At 43.3% G+C, this 13782-nt stretch overlaps 1 protein-coding gene across 2 annotated transcripts in view; it reads right to left on the bottom strand.

Annotated features, from left to right (window-relative positions):
- LOC126176871 (atrial natriuretic peptide-converting enzyme-like) overlaps positions 1–13782 on the bottom strand; it is a 590044-nt gene that overhangs the window by 79514 nt on the left and 496748 nt on the right. The gene's annotated exons all lie outside the window — the stretch shown is intronic.

Below are 13782 nucleotides of genomic sequence, written 5' to 3'. Positions count from 1 at the left end.
TCTTATTGTACAGATGCAACTTTGTTCTTACCAAGACGCAGCAAAGGTAATGATGGCCAGCAACCAATGTAGAGTCTGAAGCACTAAAGACACAGACGCGTCACTGGTTATAACAGCCCAAGGCTGTTACGTGTATACTAGGTAGCGTCAACGAAGGTAAACTCATTTGTGTTAATGGATACAGCTGATCAAAGCCCGGAAATAGAGCAAGGTCGGCGAGGGCAGTGGGAAAAGCCGTCAAGACGACAGCTTTTCCTGTACACACTATGAGGCAATTGATTTAGTGGTAAATCGTAATTTAACTGTAGCTTAGTTGGTGTGATTACTGAATCCACGTGGGCGTACTCCGTCAGTTATTTACATCTGCCCTGTGTATCCCTTGCTTCATGTACGATTTAATTTAAGGCCGCCGAGTGGGGAAGCTGGTGGTTCTAATCTGCATCCGTGATTTCCATCAAATCGTTTAAAGCGGATGCAACGATGATTTCTTTGAAAAGGACACAACCGATTTTCTTCCCAGTCCGAGTCGGTGCTTCATCTATAATGACTTCATTGTCTTTATTTTTCATTTGAGGTATGTTTTTACTTATGTTGTCAGCAGTAGTCAGTCACAAACTAGCAACTGTAATTTATTACCAGCAGTATATATTCTAGTTGCAGTTATTAATTTACCGGTGCAACGTCTTGTGCAGTCTAACTACTCACCACTGTTCGCGTATTGTCTACATTTGTTAATCATTTCCTCCCGAAAAGAAGGGTGCGGGTCCTTGTAGAACTCAATTCTTTTGAGCCAAGTCTAGCTGGCAATGGGGCAGCAGTGATCCGAATTGGAAATAATAATTTATCTCCCGTCACGTTATTTTTGAACTTGACGGAGCCTACATATTTACAATGAGAGGTTTTCGGCCTGCAGTACGAGCTAGAGTGAACGCCCTTGCTTTAAAGTATCGAACTCAAACATAAAAAAGTCGTATCTCCCGAACTATGTGTAGTAAAACGATACAATTCAGCAGGTACATTCAGTGATATATGTTCATACGGTGTGCAAAATGTTTTGGGAATAGAGTTAGTAGTAGAGAAGTAATAAATTCGAACTTCATGCCTGATGCTGCAGTTTTACCACATAAACAGCGAAACAGCAGTGAGCGATAAACGTTTTTCCTGCCATAATTTTGTGTGGGTGTATCAGCGGCAAAAGGTTTTGTAAAGATTTGAAATTATGTGTCATATCTGTTCTAGTCGCTAAGTGCTCTCATTTTCAAAGACTGGGTGGATGAGTAATTTACGCGCCTGAGTTATACTGCGTCAAGGTATACAGACAGTTTCTAAACGTGATACTGGATTTACTGTGGAAAACCTTTTATGTAAGATTTTAGCTGTTACTGTTTATATTACAACAGATTTTAAAACTGAGTCAACATCTATATCAAATGCTAAAATAAAATTTTTGTTGCCCCTGAAAGTCGTTTTATAGGCAACCTGCTACTTCACTCGTGGCATATAGTAATATGGCAATATAGTGCGTCAAACTTTGCTTTATGCTCTCTTTTATACTATCCTCATTGACAACGCCAGTTGCTTACCACGTTGTAACGTAAAAAAAGAAATAGCAGTACAACATTTTACGAGGTGCATTCAAGTTCTAAGGCCTCCGATTTTTTTTCTCCGGACTGGAAAGAGATAGAAACATGCGCATTGTTTTAAAATGAGGCCGCGTTCATTGTCAATACGTCCCAGAGATGGCAGCATCGTACGGCAGATGGAATTTTACTGCCAGCGGCGAGAATGAGAACTGTTTTAAATACTTAAAATGGCGTCGTTTTCCTTACTTGAACAGCGTGCAATCATTCGTTTTCTGAATTTGCGTGGTGTGAAACCAATTGAAATTCATCGACAGTTGAAGGAGACATGTGGTGATGGAGTTATGGATGTGTCGAAAGTGCGTTCGTGGGTGCGACAGTTTAATGAAGGCAGAACATCGTGTGACAACAAACTGAAACAACCTCGGGCTCGCACAAGCCGGTCTGACGACATGATCGAGAAAGTGGAGAGAATTGTTTTGGGGGATCGCCGAATGACTGTTGAACAGATCGCCTCCAGAGTTGGCATTTCTGTGGGTTCTGTGCACACAATCCTGCATGAAGACCTGAAAATGCGAAAAGTGTCATCCAGGTGGATGCCACGAATGCTGACGGGCGACCACATGGCTGCCCGTGTGGCATGTTGCCAAGCAATGTTGACGCGCAACGACAGCTTGAATGGGACTTTCTCTTCGTCGGTTGTGACAATGGATGAGACGTGGATGCCATTTTTCAATCTAGAAACAAAGCGCCAGTCAGCTCAATTGAAGCACACAGATTCACCGCCACCAAAAAAATTTCGGGTAACCGCCAGTGCTGAAAAAATGATGGTGTCCATGTTCTGGGACAGCGAGGGCGTAATCCTTACCCATTGCGTTCCAAAGGGCACTACGGTAACAGGTGCATCCTACGAAAATGTTTTGAAGAACAAATTCCTTCCTGCACTGCAACAAAAACGTCCGGGAAGTGCTGCGCGTGTGCTGTTTCACCAAGACAACGCACCCGCCCATCGAGTTAACGTTACGCAACAGTTTCTTCGTGATAACAACTTTGATGTGATTCCTCATGTTCCCTACTCACCTGACCTGGCTCCTAGTGACTTTTGGCTTTTTCCAACAATGAAAGACACTCTCTGTGGCCGCGCATTCACCAGCTGTGCTGCTATTACCTCAGCGATTTTCCAGTGGTCAAAACAGACTCCTAAAGAAGCCTTCGCCGCTGCCATGGAATCATGGCGTCAGCATTGTGAAATATGTGTACGTCTGTAGGGCGATTACGTCGAGAAGTAACGCCAGTTTCATCGATTTCGGGTGAGTAGTTAATTAGAAAAAAATCGGAGGCCTTAGAACTTGAATGCACCTCGTATAACGCCCTGCTTAGCGGTACGAAACATGAGATTTGTTTAACGTTCTGTGGAATAAAATGTTAAGAAAGAAACTTTAATTTCTAAGATAAGATGTTGACATATCTACATGAGATAAGTTTCCTTTAAAAGGTACTTAAAACATGCTCACGCAAAGAAATAACTTAAAAGTATAATTTTTCAGAAAACGGTCATTTGCCTGGTAAGAAACGACCACAGGCAGAGCGACCTTCCGAATTTTTTTAAAGATATCTGTTCAAGGGAGAGACAGCTGCGGTTTGTTAACTCTCTTCACGATAACTACCGAGCTTTACGACTTGCTGGTGGAACTACTCGACACGTTAAGACGCGAAAGTATCCATTTTGAACCACATTTTCGAGTGTTTTTTTCGAATCACTGTAAACGAAGACCGAGATGATTGCTCATTCTTGCCCAGCTGAAGTTGTCTGCTGTTCTGTAATGTCCTCACTGAATCCTGAGAAACAAATGGTGGTACTTTTTCTATTGTTAGTTTCAGTCATTGATCGCTTTATTACGATTACCAGTTTTGGCGTTAGACGTCTTGTTTTTCTTTGATATGTGCTGTAAGAGATCTGAAGATGGCTAATCTGTAATTATAATAAAGTGCATATGCGCTTAATGACTGAAGATTGTAGGACAAGACTTTTCTTTTCATTAGCCTTCCGTCTAGTTTGACGCAGGCCGTCAGTATTTCCAGTTCTGCGACTGTCTCTTCAACTCAGAGAGGCACTTACATCCTCAATTATTTGTTCTGCTCATTCCACTTATGCCCTCTACAGATCCATCTAGTACCATGGAAGGTATATCCTGAAGCATTAATATAAATCATATCATCCTACTGATTCTTCTAATTAGCATTTTCCATATTTTCCTAATCTTTCTGATCTGTGAAGAACCTCTTCATTTTTTATTTTACCAGTCTACTCAGTTCTCCTTTCAGTTTCTTGTTTCTCTTTATTTCATCTTCTTTTACCTTTGTATCAGCTTGTATGTTTGAACTAGTTGGCGCTGTTTTAGTCTCATTTCTGATAAGGAAAAAAAATCCTATCCCTGAATGGTAAGCAGTAACCCACTCTCCGCCCTAGCTTTCTATTCATTTCGAATCCTACCCCTGTTTTACCATTGTCTGCTGCTGTTCATATTCTTCTGTATTGGTCTCGTTATAATTTCTCATCTTCTTTTCATTTAACTTCACTGACTTTTATTATATTTAGTTGGATCGTTTGCATTTCCTTTTTTAAGATGTTCTAGCTTCTCTACTGCATTTAGACGTCTGACATTTGACGCTCCGCCTCGTAGAAATGTTATCGTTTCGCAAATTTCTCAATCTTTTTCTTATGCGTATCTCCCTTTTGGCAGCCGCCTCCTGGAGAACGGAAGGAATTAATCCGTAATATTTTTCGAATGGAGAAGTATTCGTGAGAATAATTCTCAGTTACATGCTACAGTTCCTGTGGATGCACATTGTATGTCTTAATAATATTATGGTTTATATTGTCTTTTGCATCCTCAAGCCTCGATCATAGTTGATTCTTCCACTTTTAAGGACAGTTTTACACCATATATAATGATCTAATAATTTTGTTTATCACGTTGTCCGGATGCGCTTTGTTTGACTGGTAGCACATACTGTATCGAGTTCTGAAGCAACGCGATACAAGAAACCGCAGCTCTTGTTAATGACCGGTTGGCGGCGCTCCAGATATCGGAACAAGGTCGAGCAACTGGAAAACTGCGCGTCCGTACCGGTATGTTCCCTTGTTCCTGGTACATCCTTGGGAGAAGTGTTACTTAAAACTGAACAGCTACTGCTAATCAACATGTCATGCTTAGCTTAGTTCCAGGTGTCACCTAAAAAAAGCACTGTTACGCTACTTCAACGATATTTCCTCTCTTTCTATCTCTTAGTTGCATTAGTGCAATCTGCAGGCTTGACTACATATGCATTTATGCTGAAATATGGATATCTCGCGGTGTTTCCATATTTTTGTGTGTGTGTGTGTGAGTGTGTGTGTGTGTGTGTGTGTGTATGTGTTTGTACAGGGGTTGGACAAAAATATGGAAACACCGCGAGATATCCATATTTCAGCATAAATGCAGATGTAGTCAAGCCTGCAGATTGCACTAATGCATTGACCACGAACCCCACCTGAGCAATGCCGTCAATACGTTGCAAGTGTCAATCGTCGTCAAAACAGTCTTCTGTGTAGCTGGGTTCAAAAATGGTGCAAATGGCTCTGAGCGCTATGGGACTTAACATCTGAGGTCATCAGTCCCCTAAAACTTAGAACTACTTAAACCTACCTAACCTAAGGACTTCACAAACATCCATGCCCGAGGCAAGATTCGAACTTGCGATCGTAGCGATCTCGCGGTTCCAGAATGAAGCGCCTAGAACCGCTCGGCCACATCGACCGGAGTGTAGTTGGGAGTGCATTATGTCGGAGCTAAGTGAATTCGAACGTGGGCAAATTGTTGGTGCTCGTATGGTGGGTGGTTCCGTAACCGAGGGAGCTGAAGTGTTTGATATACAAGAGGCACCGTGTCGAAGATTTACATCGCTTACAGGGAAAGCGGAAGAACATCCTCCGTTACGTCACAACGCGGACGTGAGTGTGTGGTGAGTGATCGTGGTGGACGGTAATTGAAAATGATTGTGACGACGGCTGAAAGCCGGCCGGAGTGGCTGACCGGTTCTAGGCGCTACAGTCTGGAACCACGCGACCGCTACGGTCGCAGGTTCGAATCCTGTCTCGGGCATGGATGTGTGTGATGTCCATAGGTTAGTTAGGTTTAATTAGTTCTAAGTTCTAGGGGACTGATGACCTCAGAAGTTTCTCACACCATATTATGAGTGGTATGTGATGTGTTTTTGCAGTTTCCTTATTTTTGATCAACCCGCGCGCGCGCGCGCGCACGCGTTTGTGTGTGTGTGTGTGTGTCTGGGCGCAGAGTACCTATAAATGTAGATGTGGGTATGTGAATGTGTGAGTACACTGATGAGAGCCAAAACATTATGACCACTGCCCACCACGACAATGGATGCCGCATGGTGCCGCTGCGGGCACGTGACCCTGTAACAAAACTATGTAAGTGGACCAGACAAAGGAAGGGAGATCACCCTAACGAAGATATGGGCTGGAAGTGGGGCAATCCATTGAGATTAGGGACTTTGACAAAAGGCAAATTATTATTGCGCAGAGCCTGTGAACGAGTATTTACACACGTCAAAAAAAGTTTTGCATCACCCTTGTTCCCAGAACGCCTGAAGATAGACGTTGACTGCGGATATTGTATCATAGACACAGTCCCTTTTACTGTTCAGAGATGTCACTAAACCCGCCTAAAGATGTAAACAACCATGCTTGAGTAGCGCTTATTAGACGGAGGGGGTCCGACAGCTGATCAGTTCCAGTCATTCCACCAGGAAGGAGGTACTCAGCTAGTGTTGTCTGTAGTTAACCATGCCTAGACGGTCAATACCGCAGTTAGATCGCGTCCGCATTGTTACTTCGCATCTTGAATGGCTCTCAACAAGGGAAGTGTCCAGGAATCTCGGAGTGAACCAAAGCGATGTTGTTCGGACATGGAGGAGATACAGAGAGACACGAACTGTCGTGAGCGTCTACGGATAGAGCTAGAAGGACCGTGAAACTACCAGTAAACGCTAAGTGGTTGGACGTCCAAGACTCTTCGCAGAACGTGGGGTTCGGAGGCTTGTCTGATCTGTAAAGTAGGATATGTGATGATCAGTGGCATATCTGCCGAAAGAGCAGAATGCTGGTACAGGCAAAAGTGTTTCGTAGCACGCCGTTCATCGTGCATTATTAAACATGGAGCTCCGCAGCAGACTACCGCTACGTGTTCACATGTTGACCCAACGACATCGTCAATTACTATTGCAGTGGGCATGGGACCATCAGGATTCGACTATCAATGGAAACGTGCCAGCTCTTCAGGTGAACCAAATTTTGGCTACACTATGTCGCTTGTCGTTTCCACAAATGTCGTCATCGAGGTGAAAAGCGGCTTGAAACGTGCAGCGTACGACGGACGCAGGCTGGTGGGAGCAGTATTACGATGTGGGAGGTAATCTCCTACGCTTGCATGGCAGCTGTGGCAGTAATCGAAGATACACTGACAGCTGCAAACCAGCTGCATCCCTTCCCGCTTGATGTCTTCCCCGACGGCGATGTCCTCTTTCAGCAGTAAAACTGACCGTGTCTCGGAGCCGGAACTGCGCTACAGTGGTTTGAAGAACGTTCTAGTGAACTCACGTTGATATATCGGCGACTAAATTCGCCTGATGTAAATCCTGTGGAACCCATCTGGGTCGCTATCGTGCGCCATCACCGTGTTCGCAGATCAGCGACCCGTCATTTACGCGAATTACGTGACCTGTGCGTAGTTATCTAATGCTACATACCTCGGCAAACGTACCACCAAAAGGGCGAGATGATGATATAATGAATGTGGTTGGATGTCATTAGAATCATGCCGGAGCATCATGACTGCATATGATCTAAGACTGTACTGCAACGAGTAGTGTGCTTAATCCAGCAACGGTTGTCAAATAGCTGACGGTGATGATGACTGTAATGATAATGATGGTACTGGTGTGCACTTACATTATATTCTTCATAAAATATTTACATCAAGAACTGCACGGCAGCGATTTTCATCATCGAATGGAATACGGTCAATGTGTTCTCCATCAAACCAATCATATATTTACATCAAGAACTGCACGGCAGCGATTTTCATCGTCGAACGGAATACGGTCAATGTGTTCTCCATCAAAGCAGTCATATCACACGGAACACAAAGTAAATTAATTTCGCCATGACGCACAACAAACTCGATCTACACTGAGGCGACGAAAGTCTAGGGATATATCCTAATATCGTGTCGAACATCCTTTTACCTGGCACAGTGCATTAACAAATCGTTGGAAGTTGTAACGTAGCAAGTTATTACTATATGACATTCGTTGCAGTAAGGCACGTCGCCATTTGGTACGGTGGCTACAGGATGGCTACATTTTTTTTTTTTTTTCCGCTTTGCTCACAACGCAGCTGACGCTGCCTGCCGTGAGAACTGCATAGAGTAACATTCAGTCGGTACGAAAATTCATACCCTCTACGATTCTAAACAATCCATATTAGTTATTATTCGATTTTGTTCAAATACGGTACACAGCCTTTTATTATTAATGGAATGATGCTGTCAAAATTTCAGATTTTTATTTATTATAGTTCCGGATGTGATGAAAATTACCTAAAAGTCCTAAAACCGACGCTTATGTTTTAAAACCCAGTTAGGAACAATAACAAATTGACTTTCATTATCATTTGAAGCCATTACAAGGTTATCAGTGCATAAAATCAATTAATTAGAATTTTCTTTTCAAAACTTTAGTTACTTTATACTACGTAATACAAAAATCGCTCAAAATTATTATTTGCTTACAATTTTGCTGTGTGAGTGCATGAGAAAGATTGAGAGAGTGTATGCGGGACATACGTTAAAACTTAATATGTCATTTTATGTAAGACCTTGTACAAACGAACCGTGGGAAAGTTATGGTGCAACCACGATTCAGATGACGTATGCCAGGGTGAGCTTGCTTTTGTATAAAAGTAGAATGAAAGTTAGAGGCGGAATAAGTTTATTTATCAATTTGGAGAATATTTTAAACTTCGCTTACTTTGATTAAACAATGTACTAGAAATTGAAGTTTTAATGACATTAACTACAATTAGATTCGTGGTTGGATAAGGCAAGTTTTACCGCGAGAATGATCTGGAAGGAACATTCTGATTGGTCCTTTAGATCAACAGCCAGTCAGAATTAAGCTGTTCCCGTGCGAATATTATGAAGTGGACAGAGACTGGGGGAACTCGAGAGAGTCGCTTGCTAACCGGCCTACGGATAACACCGTGTTAGATAGCGCCGTAAAAATAATCTGTAAGATGAAGAACTAGTGATTTCATTTCGGTGAGAACGTGTTGTGACTAAAGCGACTCGAGCTACGAATATTTTAATGAAAGTTTGGTGTTTCTAAATTAAATAGTTGGAGATTTAGGAGCTTGTGAACTTTATGGTCGTAGTAACAATTCGTGTTACGTGCTCTGTACGGAATACTTTGGCGAGCACTTCTTACTAACAAGACCACTGAAACGCCCGAATGTTTAACTGGCGAAGAGTGGTGGGTCTGTGACTGTTAGATCGTGAAAATTAGTCGAGTCGGACTTGCAAAAATTCTGGCTGCTTTTCGAGTAAAACTATGTTGTACAGACAGTGAAAATACCATAGTAAATACGGACTTGATAGCCATTTCATGTGTTTCCGTATGAATAAAAAGCAGATTCAATCCAAATTTTAAATGCTGCATCCTCCGGACGCCCGTTTTTTTTAAGTATGACCTTTCAGGAACTGACTTTCAATTCGAATTACGCGGCCTCTGTGTGGAAGGTATTAGGTAGTGGTTTCATCAATGCTACTTTACACTACCTAGCACGTATCTGCTACTACAGAGTGAAGGGACGTCGGAAGGAAGGAATATCGAGGTAAGTGGACTTTCGATAATTCAGAGAGAGAGCGTAGACGACCGATCCAGCTTCGCCGCAAAGTCTCCTGCCGAAATTCTAAGTCATGCTGCATACATAGCCGTCCATAATTGGGAAAGCTTTGCCAGTGCAGCGTTTCATGCACAAATTGACCTCTCGATTACATTCCATAAATGTTCGATGGGATTCGTTTCGGGTGGTGTGGATGGCCAAATAATTTTCTCGAACTGTCCAGAATGCTCTTCAAAGCAATCGAGAACAATTTTGGCCCTGTGTTAAGGCGCACTGATATACATAAAAATTTCTTCATTTTTTGGGAACGTGTAGTCCATGAATGGCTGCATATGGTCTCCAAGTAGCCGAACATAGCCATTTCCAGTCAGTGACCGGTTCATTTGGGCCAGTGGATCCAGTCCATTCCACGTAAACACAGCCTACACCATTATGGAGCCACCATCAACTTGCGCAGTGCCTTCTTGACAACCATGGCTTTGTGGTGTCTGTGCCATACTCGAACTCTACCATCAGTTCTTACCACCTAAAATCAGAACTAATCTGACTAGACCTCGATTTTCCTGTCGTCCAGTATCCAACCGATATGGTCACGAGGCCAGGAGAGTCACTGCAGGCGATGTCTTGCTGTTAGCAAAGACACCCGCGTCTGTCGTCTGCTGCCATAGCCCACTAACGCCAAACTTCGCTGCACTGTCGTAACGGATACGTCCGTCGCACGTCCCACATTGATTTCTGCTGTTATTTTACGCAGTGTTGCTTGTCTGTCAGCACTAACAACTCCACGCAAACGACGCTGCTCTAGATCCTTAAATTAAGACCTCGACCACTGCGTTGTCCTTGGTGAGAAGTAATGCCTGAAACTTGTTATTCTCGGTACACTCTTGACACTGTGCATCTCGGAATATTGGATTCACTAACGATTTCCCAAATGGAATATCCCATGCGTCTAGCTCCAACTACCACATTCCGCGTTCAAAATCTGTTAATTCTCATCGTGCGGCCATAATCGCATCGGGAATCTTTTCAATGCACTGCCCTTTTATACTTTGTGTGCGCGATACTACCGCCATCTGTAATGAGCGTATTGCTATCCTATGACTTTTAACCACCTCAGTGTTTGTGGACAGTGTTCTATTGTGCCTTATTAATTTTTTCTACAAACAAACGAGCTTCTCGTCGAGGCCCTGAAGGCCTAAGGTATGTCGAACGATCGCCGTGTCATCCTCAGATTTGTGGCGTAACGTGGATATGGTATGGAGTGGCATGTGGTCAGCACTCAGTTCTCCTACCGACTTTCCAGACCTTGGATTCACTACTTCTCAGTCAAGTAGGTCCTCAGTCGCTTCACGAGGCTGAGTGTATCCTGTACCATTCGCTCTACCAAGGAAAAATCTTTGGGAAACGGATCTGGTTTCTCTGCATAGCAGCCATCTGCGCTAAACAGTCAGCTACTCTATGTTACACAGGGTGTTCGGAAATTACCTTTCAGACTTTTAGGACTTGTACAGGGGAGTGAGTACATAATATTTTGAATAGGAACCCACGTCCGGAAACGTATCATTTCCGTTCCACAACGGTTTCAATTCAGATGTGTAAGGCGTCCACGTCTGCTGACAGAAAGAGAAAAAGCTCAGAGTTGCTTGTCTTGGCATGCAATAAGGTAGACACGATAACAAATACACTACTGGCCATTAAAATTACTACACCACGAAGATGACCTGCTACAGATGCGATATTTAACCCACAGGAAGAAGATGCTGTGATATGCAAATGATTAGCTTTTCAGAGCATTCACACAAGGTTGGCGCCGGTGGCGACACCTACAACGTGCTGACATGAAGAAAGTTTCCAACCGATTTCTCATACACAAACATCAGCTGACCGGCGTTGCCTGGTGAAACGTTGTTGTGATGCCTCGTGTGAGAAGGAGAAATGCGTACCATCACGTTTCCGACTTTGATAAAGGTCGGATTGTAGCCTATCGCGATTGCGGTTTATCGTATCGCGACATTGCTGCTCGCGTTGGTCGAGATCCAATGACTGTTAGCAGAATATGGAATCAGTGGGTTCAGGAGGGTAATACGGAACGCCGTGCTGGATCCCAAAGCCCTCGAATCATTAGCAGTCGAGATGAAAGCCATCTTATCCGAATGGCTGTAACGGATCGTGTAGCCACGTCTCGATGCCTGAGTCAGCAAATGGGGACGTTTGCAAGACAACAACCATCTGCATGAACAGTTCGACGACGTTTGCAGCAGCATGGACTATCAGCTCGGAGACCATGGCTGTGGTTACCCTTGACGCTGCATCACAGACAGGAGCGCCTGCGATGGTGTACTCAACGACGAACCTGGGTGCACGAATGGCAAAACGTAATTTTTTCGGATGAATCCAGGTTCTGTTAACAGCATCATGATGGTCGCATCCATGTTTGGCGACATCGCGGTGAACGCACATTGGAAGCGTCTATTCGTCATCGCAATACTGGCGTATCACCCGGCGTGATGGTATGGGGTGCCATTGGTTACACGTCTCGGTCACCTCTTGTACGCATTGACAGCACTTTGAACAGTGGACGTTACGTTTCAGATGTGTTACGACCCGTGGCTCTACCCTTCATTCGATCCCTGCGAAACCCTACATTTCAGCAGTATATGCCCGACCGCACGTTGCGGGTCGTGTACGGGCCTTTCTGGATACAGAAAATGTTCGACTGCTGCCCTGGCCAGCACATTCTCCAGATCTCTGACCAATTGAAAACATGTGGTCAATGGTGGCCGAGCAACTGGCTCGTCACAATACGCCAGTCACTACTCTGGATGAACTGTGGTATCGTGTTGAAGCTGCATGGGCAGCTGTACCTGTACACGCCATCCAAACTCTGTTTGACGCAATGGCCATTCGTATCCAGGCCGTTATTACGGCCAGAGGTGGTTGTTCTGGGTAGTGATTTCTCAGGATCTATGCACCCAAATTGCGTGAAAATGTAATCACATGTCAGTTCGTGTATGATATATTTGTCCAATGAATACCCGTTTATCATCTGCATTTATTCTTGGTGTAGCAATTTTAATGGCCAGTAGTGCACTACGTTAAATGGTCACGTGACGTCACGTGACGTTTGCCTTGTTGGACCATCTCACTTCTCACGCGCAGTTCGAAGACATCTTAACAGGCGATTTGATGGAAGATGGATAGGCCGAGGTGATTCAACAACGTGGCCGCCACAATCGCCGGATTTAACTCCTATGGACTATTTCTGGAGTTATGTGCAAAGTTTAATTTGACATAGGAGGATCTTCTGAAATGAGTTCTGGTCACTGCACTAGAAACTGAAGGGACACAAGGTGGGATGAAAGTGTGTACCACAACATGCTTCGTAGGTACAGTGTCTCTAACAACATTGGTGGTCGCCACATCGAGCCGCTTTCGTATTGGATCAGTACAGTTCTGTAGGTCAGTACACTGGGTTTCTTTTTGTTTTGGAAGATGGTAGACATGTAACGACCAAGTATTAATACAAACAAATGTGTTTAAGTGATAAATGGATGTTTCGTTAAGTTTCCTTTCGAATTATTACCTAATAATTGTACTATGTTACTCCAAATTCAATTCCACAACCAGGAGTTAAACGTCTGAACTAAAACTGTCGTAGAAAGGAAACAGTACGTTTCCGGATATGGTTTGCTATTCAAAATATTATGTACTCACGCCCTTCTACAAGTCCTAGAAGTTTGTTAAGGGAATTTTCGAACACTCTGTATAGGCGACAAGTAATTTCGTTTTATGGGAAGATAAAATTGCGGATGTTGCGCCTTTCCACCCTCTACCAGGACAACAGATGAATTCCAATTGGTAATTTTTATAAGATCTAAGAAAAAGTTACATGACAGATTATTCATTGGGAAAAAATAAAGTTGACGTCATTTATTCATTGGTTAACAATATTGTGATCTGCAATTTATTTTATGTCCTTTCGCGACCAGTCAGCTAATATCTTTAATGAACCAAAAACGTATTTGAGATAAAATAGTTCTACCTCCTGAATAAAAGCTTATGACCAAACCGTTATTTCCAAAATGAGCTACTTTCTGAATTAACTGATTAGTTTCAAGAAGTAGCTAAGTAAGTGATACAGTTGCTTCTTTGCCAACAATTTTCGAATGATTGTTTCTGGTAAGAATTTTTCCTGATCGAGGAAATAAAACTCAGCAAATCTAACCCTTAATTTGA

This window comes from Schistocerca cancellata, chromosome 1, assembly GCF_023864275.1.
Source record: "Schistocerca cancellata isolate TAMUIC-IGC-003103 chromosome 1, iqSchCanc2.1, whole genome shotgun sequence".
Lineage (NCBI taxonomy): Eukaryota > Metazoa > Arthropoda > Insecta > Orthoptera > Acrididae > Schistocerca > Schistocerca cancellata.
The sequence above is the reverse complement of the archived record's forward strand: the minus strand, read 5'-3'. Positions and strand labels throughout refer to the sequence as shown.